Genomic DNA, 9452 nt, shown 5'->3' with positions numbered 1-9452 from the left:
TTATTTCTCTATACATTACTTAATTGAGTTGTTCTAAATTACTTTCATTTAATTTAAAATTGTAGTTTAATTAACAAATCAAACCACCTTTTGATCACTTGACCTACTAATTCGACCTTGTTTCTAAGCAAAGTACGTTTCCAATCCCTTGGGATGATCCCTACTCGCCCTAGCTATATTAGTAGTTAGAGGTAGTAGTGGAACTTTATAAATTCAAACTTGGCCACTCTTTAACACATTTTAACTTGTTGGTTCACGACGACACCAGAATCCTAGTCAAAAGGAATTTCCTGGGGAACATCTAGACGCCTCAAACGACAGGGACTGCATCATAACGTTAGAACAACAGGTTTAGACCTTAAACCAAGGACTAGACTAGTTGGTTCAACAAAATGTGAAGATTTTGCAACTCTTGGCTACCCTGACAGGACAACTGCCTCAACAAGAATTATCTAATGGGCATCTAGATCCTTCCAATCTGAATGATGGGGGAGAAAATGGGGAGGACCGAGATAACGATCATCCTTAAGAGTTTGTGGCAGAACAAAGCCTGGTTGGGAACCGACATAACGAGACAACTCCTCCTTTTCCTCCGTGGAATTCCTAGCCTCAGGCAGACATGACTGCTTATATTGAGGAGAAGACAGAGGAAATCGTTCACTTCGACCTACAAATCTAAGATCTTAAGGCAAAAATAGAGGATGTGATGTAGGTTATGAAAGAAAAATGTTGTGCCGCAATAGATGACTTGGTGCAAAGGACCAACTTGTCGTTTAGTCCTACTATCATGTAATACTCCCTACCAAGCAAGTTCAAGATGCCCTCATTTGAAGTTTTGAGGGACCAAAGATTCTCTCGACCACGTGGAGACTTTTCAAACTCTTATACATCTACAAGTTGTGCCAGATGAATTTATGCGCCGGGTTTTTCCCACGACCTTCAAGGGATCGACACGAGTATGGTTCAATATGCTGAAGCCATGAACCATCAACACCTTTGAAGAACTGAGTAAGCATTTTGTAAGCCATTTCATTACAGGCCAGAGGCATATAAGGTCAGCCACCTGCCTGCTTACTATAAATCAACAGAAGGGAGAGTCGATATGGGAATACACCACATGTTTCAATATAGAGATGTTGCAGGTAGAAGAAGTGGGTGATAAAGTGGCTTTGACCGCTTTCATGGGAGGATTACAGACCTCCAGATTCCTGTTGTCCCTGGCAAAAGAACCACCTACCAGCATGGCAGAGTTACTAGTAAGAGCACAGAAGCACATTAATGCTGAAGATGCTATGAATGCGCGAAAGGTGAAAAAAGGAGAAGATAAGAATATGTCACCACCTGGAGTTAAGGGTGAGAAGGAAACCAAATACAAAAAATCTTTTTTCAATCAAAGTGAGTGAACAACTCGTGAGAGAGACTCCGATAAGTACACCGACTACACTCATTTGAATACGTCGATATACCAAATCTTCTTACAAATTTAAGATGATACATCTCTGAAATGGCCATGGAGGATGAAGTCCGATCCAGCGAAAAGATCTTGAGATAAGTATTGCAGGTTCCATCGGGATCATGGACACACTACGGAGGATTGTTTTGACCTTAAGAATCAGATTAAGAATCTGATTCTAATAGGTCACTCGTAAAAGTCTGTTGCCAATAAAGGTACCAACCCTAATAATTGCCCTCTAGGGCAACAACCAATTAGGGGGATCATGATCATCTTTGAATGAGTGGACTTGGATGATGAATCCAACTTAGCTCATGAGGCTAATGTGATAAAAGTTGACTCCCTAATTAGGAATAGCCTCATCAAGTAGTTAAAAATAAAGACCGGAGGCATTTCAATTCAGTACTTTGGAGGGAGGATAGCTTCCTCACATTTAATTTTATTTTTCAGTAAAGTCACCATCACCAATAAGATGGATGACTCCTCATGTTTATGCAATAAAATATTATATTTTCAGTTACTTATGAATGACCTGTGTGCTTATGCTTTACATAAAGCTAACAAGAAACCAAGCTCCCTTACTAAAGGGATTAGATAAGTAAAGCTCGAAAAACCAGTTCCCTTACTAAAGGGACAAGTTGAGTGAAGCTCGTAAATTTTATTCCCTAACCAAAGGGACGAGTTGAGTGAAACTCATAAAATCTGCCAATTACATGTTAGATTCCAAAAGAAAATCCAATCATACATTACTAAGAGTTATTAACCATGGGGTTTGAACTTATGTCTTTACAAAACAGAACCCTGATTTGGTATTTGTATTATTTCATCTAAGGAACAAAACTCAAGGTGTACTGTTTACCCTTAAAACAACATCCTAGGTCTACTATTTACTCAGGAATAGTAAACCGAGGTAAAAATAATTTCTACCTCGGGAACAGTACGCTGAGGTTTGTTCACCTTAGGAATAGTGACCTGAGGTAAAAAAAAAATTAAAATTCCCCACCTCGGGAACAGTACCTTAAGGTATTATTCACCTCGGGAATAGTGACTTGAGGTACAAAATAATAATAATTACCACCTCGGGAACAGTATCCCCGCTCGAGCTTTGGGGTACTGTTCACCTCAGGAATAGTGACACAAGGTAAAAAAAAAAAAAAAATAGTGTCTGACATTCCAAAAATTAGACGAGTAAGTTTGGGAATGGGGGGCAACTAATAAGGAGATTTGAGATAAGGCAACTCCACAGACTAACCATGTAATGTCCCAAATTTTTTAAATTTTTTATATTAATTATTTTTTGTGCCTCGTTTTACGTGTCATGAAGGCCCTGAGGGCTATTTCTGTTATTTCCTGAGCCGATGGTTTTAGAAATATAATTTTAATTATTTTAAGTCATTTAGAAGGGACGACATTATTTTTAGGATTTTTCGGAAGTCGGGACGATTTCCGGGCTCGGAAAACTTTTCTCAGTTTTGCCTTTTGTTTTGAGGGGCATTGTGTTCTTTTTAGACATATATACATATACCTATATCTATACCTTGGGGAAGATATTTTGGGGACATGGGTGGAATGTGGATTGTTAAGTGAGGGTATAAGGGTAACTTTGCCAAAAAGTGGAATTCACCCAATGAGTGACAAGTGGCAAAGTATAGACCTTGTGTGTGTTTGCAAGACCACCTAACCACCTTCTTCCTCTTTATTCTTGGACACACACTCTCTCTTTCTATATCTCTACATTTTTACCTCTTTACTTTCAAGCTTCCATTTGGGTGAGTTAGGTTAGAATTTTGGCGAAACCATAGAAAGAGAAAATGAAAAGCATGAAAAGGGCTTTTATTTGACACCAATCTTGCTAGGGCTTGGAGGGACTTCGAAATTGGGATGACTTAAGGGCTTGTTTGTCTAGCTAAGGGCGTGCTTGGTTGCACATATTGAGGTAGGTATTTCTAATGCTTCAAACTTTACCTTTTATTGAGTAATTTATATTGATTCTTCATTTATCCCTTAGATTATGCATGTAATGTGAATAAGATAATAGATGATGTTGATGTAATGAAAGCATGCTAAGTGTGATAATTAAATATACCTTATGTGCTAAGTATAAAACATGATGTTCTAAGTTTCAAGAATGCTAATTTCCAAGTGCTAACTTGATTGTGATGATGTAAGTATATGATGAGCATGTTTGTATCCTTGTTGTGTAAAATGCCATGTTGTAGTTGGTTTATAAAAATTGCCATGCTTATGGTTATATTATAGAAAATGCCATGTTGTGTTTTTTTCTAGAGAATGTCATATTTGTCCCATTGTTGTCACATATGAAAGTGAAGTTGAATTAATGAATTTGATTAGTATGCATAATGATGTGTACCAAATTATAACCACTTGCAATAACACAAATCTTTGTAGAATAGGGCTATATTAAGGGTGCCGAATCACAGAGAATGTCGTAGTTTGTTTAAGCATCCAATTAATATTACTTTGATTCAAGGAGAAAAGTTGATTATTTCGGGTTATTTGTCACGAACATAAAAATAAAATTAAACTAAATTAAGGATAAGATCAAGAGAGAGAAAGTCTTAGGGATTGACTTCACCACGAATCTCATATTATGGTCAACCATTCAACCTTGGGATTTCATAATTTATGTATCAGATGAATTAAACTCAATAACATTTATTTAATTCGGGTTTAAAGAAAGATGTTCCATGAATTTCAACTAACTATAACCTATCTTTGGTTGGCACGAATTATCTACCTACCTACATCTAACTAATGTTGTAATATAACTCGTCTTCCTTAGGTATATAGTATGAAAACATTCATTCATGAAAAACATTGGAACACCATTGCATAATCTTCATTCTTATGTCCGATAGGTATCCAACAATACCGTACAATAAGAATAGGTTGAGAACAATTTAAGAACAATTAAATCTAAGACAATGTATTAATTAATAAAAAATCATTAATTCATTAAAACACCAATTGATCCGTAATCAATTGCTCATAATTATGCAATCAAGATACATAAACATATTAATCCCAAAAATTAGAATGATCAAACCATAATACTCAAATTCGGGCTTCATTAATGCCCTAAGAAAAGAATTAGCTACTCATGACGATGAAATATATCATTTGTGTTGTCGTGGTCTTCGTCGTCACAGACTGCAATTCTCCTCTTGGGATCTTTACCTTTGGGAACCCTAAAAGCCGCCATTAATTAAGAGAATAATAGCTAGGAAAAGAGATATATGAGATTGTGGCCTTCTACCTCTTTTTATAGAAGAATTAACTTCTAATAGGGGCTGGATGGGCTTTTAGGTCTTCTGGAGTAATTTTGGGCCCTTTTAGGATGAAAGATGACTTAATTAAGACAAATCCTGCATTCAAAAAGTTTGACTAAACAGCAAGGGCTCGAGCCTAGAAAGTATGGCTCGAGCCTCTTGAGATAGGGCTCGAGCAAAACTTCAACACTTAGTCAATTTTCTTCAAATAATTTTTCTTTTTCATTAACACTTTGAATATTTTGAGGATGAATCTTCATAGCGCTCGATCACTACTTCTTGAGGCTCGAGCTTTGGGGTTTTGGGCTCGAGCCTTTTGGCAAAGGCTCGAGATCTGGCAAGTTGGAGTTTTCCAAAGCGTGTTTTGGCATTCCGAGGCAGTTTTGGCTCGATCACTTTTGCAAGAGCTCAAGCACTTTGAGTTTGGTCTTGAGCCTTAATATCTAGGCTCAAGTCTTTTCGCCTTGGTTAATTTACTTGCTTCTGTTGGATATGTGCTCGAGCCTTAGAACTTGAACTTCTCCAAAATCACCTTCTTGACCTCAGGCTAGCTTCAGATGACCGGCAACAACTCTATAACCTTCAATGTCTGTCTTTTCATCATAAAAGCTCGGTTTTAACCATTTCTTTGGAAAAATTCTTTAAAACATGCAATAAACATAAATCAATATAAAACTGGATAGAAGTATCATTTTAGGTCTTAACATATGCATATTTAGGGACTCGAATATGCAATATTCAGCGCTCATCACATAGCATGGCGGAATGTTGAATGAGAAAGGGCTTGAAAAAAAACTTTTATAAAATAATCTGAATTTTGCGAGTTCGGTACTAATTCGACATAGAGGGAGCGCGTGCTGGTTTTGGACATAAAAAGTTGATTACTAGACCCCAAATGGTTGCCGGATTTGGAACCAAGATTAGTAATTCAATCTTACCTTGGTAAAATCGGTTAGCGGTTTTTGGTGTGAGTTAGGGTCGGTAGAGACCAAGTTTGGGGAACGGTTGTGCACTGTATTCCTATGCAATATTTTGATGGATTGCTTAAATGCTATTGTGGAGATTGATTTGTGATTCAAATGCTATAAAATCCCCTAAGTATGATCCTGGTTTCTTTTAATCCCCAATATGTGATGTGTGGCTCAAGGGAGTCCAAAGTTGGCGCCTTAGGTATCTTCTACTGAGCCTCCGTGTTCCATTATCATTTTAAGCAAAGGCGTGGTTGGTGACGAACCCTCATATGTATAGTTAGGGTTGACAGAAGCATTTTTTGATATTCTTGTAATCAATGTATAACTTATGTGATCTTAATTGTAATAAAAATCATTTTTGACATCTTTTATGTAAATGTTGTAATATGGCCATGGAGGCTTCATTTTGTAAATCTATTTTATTTGGGCATGTAAGTCATGAGGATGATAACTATATTTATACTTTGAAGTTTTGGTATGATATGGACTTTAATGATGTAATTAATTTGAACCATTATAATGTATGAATGATGTTATGGGAGTGTATATATATTTTTAGGATTTTTTTGGGATATATTTTAAGTATATGAAAGTGTTATTTGTCTTAAATTTCAATGTAGGAACCAACCAAGACTTCATTGGAGGTTAATGGCTATTTTCAGGGTTCAACTCGATTAATCGAGTCCCCTCTTGATCGTTTGAGCCTCCCATACTTAAAAAATTTGAGAAAACCCTCAAATTTCATGCTCTCAACCCTACCATTCGAGCTTGGACTTGATCGATAGAGCACTTTTACCTGTCCACTAGTTGTTTACTCAAACTTCAAATAGCCATAACTCCCTCGTTTCAAACCCAAATTAGGTCGTTCTTGAGTCTAAACTGATCGGCTTGAAGTAAGCTTTCCAATGATATTAATATTATCCTTAAATTCTAATAACACTGAGAGTTATAGTTATTTTAGTGAAGTGGTGTCGGAGAATCCTTCAAACCAAGAGTGGGTAAGTATGGTAAATTATACCTATGGCCATTAGGAACTTATGAAATGGATTAAATTGGATAATGTGATGTTAGAAAGCCCTATTTGACTACTTATTATCAGCTATTCCCCATATTTGCCTTGCAATGACCATTTTTCCTTTGTGTGCCCTCGAGTTCGCGTTGGGACTCGTGTAGCGATTCGAACCTCCATGTTTGGGTTGTTACAGAATAGATAAGAAAATCTAATTGTATTTGATCAATTTGAAATCAAATGAGATATGACTAACGGATAACAATAGTTCGAATTCAAACTACGTAGAAATCTCCTCAATCGCCAACGAATCGCAATAGCTCTACTAGTGTACCATTATAATTATAACTTCTCACTCACCGAATAGGTATGCGACAATACATACATAAAAAAATTACTGTTATACATTAATTCAAAGCTCCGATGACTGAATTAATCGTAGGAGAGCTCTGGGCAGGCAGCACACGGGTGTCAGTCAAGGTTCATCGTTTTTCTTCTCATTTCTTTGTAGGGAAACGGTGTTATCCCGAGTCGTGCCAATTTTTGCTTCAACATATATATAGACAGATGATGGGAGAGAAACATTCAGATTGGTGATTGCTAGACTAGGAAAATTGAAATCAAACTGCTAAGTAAAAAGGTTTTATTTTTTTGCCACTTTTGTAGTTTAAGGATTTTTCTTTTGCTAAAAAGGTCATAGTTCAAGGGAGGTTTATTGAACTTTACCCTATAATTTTTTGAAAAGCATTCTTTCTTTCCTTTTTTACATAATAATATCCTCATTTTTTTAGATTATGTGTGCCTCAAGAGTAACTTTTTTTCTTACTAGAAACAATTGATTAAATGCGAAATAAGTGAGGTACTTTTGTGATATAATTAAACTATGTTAAAATGAGTTATTATTATTATTATTTTTATTTTATAGTATGAATTTGACCAAAGTAGTATTTTTTGAAAATAGACTTGAACCAAATAAAAATAAGTATGTAATAATTATTATTTTTTATAAAATATATAGGGTTAATTTCTTAGACACCCCTGAGGTTTGACAAATCTTGCATGGAGACATATTTCAAAAATTACTATCACTTGCACCCCAAATTATTTTTCTATCTCTTACACAGTTAAAAGATGTAAATGGACATTATTACCCCTAATTTTTTAATGTCTTTTAATTCAAAATATTAAAAAATTGAAAGAACCAAAATACCCTCATTAATTATTCCTACACAACCATCTAATATATATATATATATCTCTCTTTATATTCCAACTTCATCTCCCATCTTCATCCACAAGTTCATAACCATTGTAGAACTTAAACCACTTCTTTATCTGGTACAACTTCATCAAATAGCACCACCCAATTCCACCCACAATCATAAAATCACTTACAGGCACCAGATAAATAATCTTGGTAGCTATCACCATAATCAGGGTGGAGTCAATTATGGCCCAGAGGGGGAATATGCCTCCTCCCTTGCCCTCCACCCACTATATAAACTTGCCTATTTTTGTTATTTAAATATATTTTGAAGGTAAATTTTACCTCAAACCTAATGCCCTCTACCGCCTAAAATTTTTAATTACTAAAATTATCTCTTAAATTTTCTTTCTTTTCGCTTTTACTTTCCAAATTACTTTGATTTCCTATATATATATATATATATCCTTCTTCAATTAAATTTTAACACTTTCCCTTCATAGTTGTCTCATTTTTCTTGTTCATTTTTTTCTTTTTTCTTTTTTGTCTTCCATTTCTTAAAATTCTTCTTATTCTTTTTATTTCTCTTCTTCTTATTTAAATCAATGTATATAATTTCATGTATATATTCAAAATAACAATACAAGTCCATGATAATGTAATTGTATTAAGTGAAAATATTATGTATCGAAATTCATCTACAACAAAATCATCGGGCAGATACAGAAAATCAAAACACATAAAACACCATCCCAAACTAACACCTCTTATAGTCAAGATCAATAGTCTTGACAAGCCAAAGAAAAGGTGTCAGCTATTAAAGAAAACCACCACAACAAAAGAAAAAAAAAAAAAAAAACCAGCGACAAAAACCACCAGCAAGAGAACCAAACACACCAGCGGTAGGCAAAGACGGCGTACGTTGGTAAAAAACACAGATGCATCAGATCCACTCCCAGCACAAAACACCAAAAAGCTCCAAAAAAGAGCAGATAAATAAACCCAACTCCGGCGACCCAGCAACTAGCTACCCTTGAAAACGGCGCAGATTAGGAGATCGGAAACAAAAACTCATGATGAAACGTGAGAAACGCTGCTCACAGCGAAACCTTGACGACAGCGAGAAAAAACAACAAAAAAGGGCGTGAATCCACCCACCGAACAGGCTATGTACAGCAGGCCGATATTATTAATCAGTGGGTGACCGGGATTGGGACCTCCATGGGAGGGAGTGGGGAGAAAGCAGATGGAGGAAGGTGAGGAGCGGTGACTAGGGTAGAGAGAAGCGAGAGAAAAGTGGGGTAGGAAGAGAAAGGCATTTTTCACTCTCAAGTGAGTTAGTGGGGTCATTTGCCTTTTGATTTGAATTATCTATACACCAAAAAAACCCAAAGAATAGACCCACAATTTGTAATCAGCATGCCACCTCTTAGTGGCGACTAACAAGAACTTATATGACGATGATCTCCTAGTGGTGACTAGCTATAACTCATAAGACGGCGATAAAGAAAAATCCAACAAAACC

Source organism: Cornus florida, unplaced genomic scaffold, assembly GCF_030987335.1.
Source record: "Cornus florida cultivar Cherokee Brave unplaced genomic scaffold, ASM3098733v1 CherokeeBrave_3.0.0_Hap2_Chr01, whole genome shotgun sequence".
Taxonomy (NCBI): Eukaryota; Viridiplantae; Streptophyta; class Magnoliopsida; order Cornales; family Cornaceae; genus Cornus; species Cornus florida.
Note: the sequence above shows the minus strand (reverse complement) of the source record.